The following is a 2,249-nucleotide window of genomic DNA, read 5'->3' as shown; positions in this document are numbered from 1 at the left end:
AATCATCATAACATACTTCTATATCAAATGGATGTGGAAAGTGCCTTTCTCAACGGCAAGATTGAAGAAGAAGTGTATGTTGCACAACCGCCTGGCTTTGAAAACCCAAAACATCTTGACATGGTATACAAGCTCAACAAGGCACTGTATGGCCTCAAACAAGCCCCTAGGGCCTGGTATAACACACTCAAATACTTCCTGAAGAGCAAAGGCTTCATACTTGGTTCCCTAGATCCCACTCTTTTCACGAAGACATATGATGGTGAACTGTTTGTGTGCCAAATATATGTGGATGACATTATCTTCGGTTGCACCAATCAGAAGTACAGTGAAGAGTTTGGATACATGATGCAAGAGCAATATCAGATGTCCATGATGGGGGAGCAGAAGTTCTTCCTTGGTCTTCAAATACGACAACAACGCAATGGCATCTTCATATCTCAAGAGAAGTATCTCAAAGGTTGCCTGAAGAAGTTCGGTATGCAAGACTGCAAAGGCTTCACAACACCAATGCCAGCCAAACATCATCTAGGTCCTGACGACAATGGTAAAGAGTTCGATCAAAAGGTATACCGCTCCATGATTGGTTCTTTGCTTTATTTTATGTGCATCTAGGCCAGATATTATGCTTAGTGTTTGCATGTGTGCTCGATTTCAAGCGGCACCCAAGGAGTCGCATCACTTAGCTGTGAAGCGAATTCTTCGATATTTGGCTCACACCCCAACTCTAGGATTATGGTATCCTAAGGGCTCAGAGTTTGATTTGGTTGGATTTTCGGATGTTGATTATGCTGGTGACAAAGTTGATCGCAAGTCTACATCAGGCACATGTCACTTTCTGGGACGATCGGTTGTATGTTGGTCTTCAAAGAAGCAGAACTGTGTATCTCTCTCCACTGCTGAATCTGAATACATTACTGCTGGATCTTGCTGCGCTCAGCTTCTGTGGATGAAGCAAACACTCAAGGACTATGGCATTCATCTGAATCAAGTACCGCTTTACTGCGACAACGAAAGTGCCATCAAGATTGCCAACAACCCAGTTCAGCACTCGAAGACAAAGCACATCGAAATTCGTCATCACTTTCTCACAGATCATGTTGTGAAGGAAGACATTGATATCATACACGTCAACACTGAAGAACAATTGGCAGATATCTTCACCAAGCCCTTGGATGAGAAGAGATTTTGCAAGTTACGGTGTGAGCTAAATATCCTGGAATCCTCAAATGTCCTGTGATCAGGCACACATCCTAACCCTTATGCATATTGATGACTTAGATGTGCAACACACGAAGTAAAGTATATCTTCAATCAATGAAGACATACATTCTAAGTGTGAATACAATAATGTGGAATTTGACTTCGGAGCGCCACGATAATTGTGCGCCGTGTCTGGGTCTAATACTTCCTATACGGTGGGTAACGCCACCACCAAAAGTTCTATTTTGAAGTGTTTCACTCATGGCGTTACCTTGCAATGTCTTCACATTTGGTTTGGCTTCGAACTCAACATGTCTTCATGATTATCTTCACTACGTTGATTATATAGATGTATACATACTAGTGTTCTGTCCTCTACAGCATTCACTTATAGCTATGTCTTCTTGGTTGAATCTTTTGACCTAAGTGAATGTGATCGGACCATAATCTCTCTATGCTTTCTATCTCAAATTCTATCTCTCCAAGTCATATGCATTCTATTGAAACTGTCGAATGTCTTCACTGTGTCCTTGTCAGCAGAAGATATAGAGACAACCATAATGTCTGTTTTCAATGCTCATTTATCCACGTGAAATCCGGAGAAGTAGGAACAACCGCCCGACAATCCAGGCGTGCGTGGGATGTGGAACTCCCCCCAAAATACCGCATGATGGCCACGTACTACTCAAATGCGAATTGCCAGGGGCACCTGAGTAATAGCGCAGTGCCGCCCCTGCGCCTATAAATTCACACTTACCGCGGCCATTATCTCCTTCTTCCACCCTCGCACGAACCCTAGCGCCACCGCTAGCTCTCGACGACGCCGGCGATGAAGCGCTTCGCTGCCGCAACCTCTCCGACGCCGTCCTCACGCCGACCGCGGACATCATTCTCTCCGCCGTCGCCGTAGGTGTCTTCCGTCGCCAAGTTAGGGCACGGAGGAATAAACTGCTCGGCATCATCTCCCACTTCCGTCTAGCAGTTCCAAGTGTGGTAAATAAAACTTCTTTTTACAGCCCCTTTTGATCCCATGGTTCTGTCACTTT

Source organism: Triticum urartu, chromosome 5 (genome assembly GCF_003073215.2).
Source record: "Triticum urartu cultivar G1812 chromosome 5, Tu2.1, whole genome shotgun sequence".
Classification (NCBI taxonomy): Eukaryota; Viridiplantae; Streptophyta; class Magnoliopsida; order Poales; family Poaceae; genus Triticum; species Triticum urartu.
Note: the sequence above shows the minus strand (reverse complement) of the source record.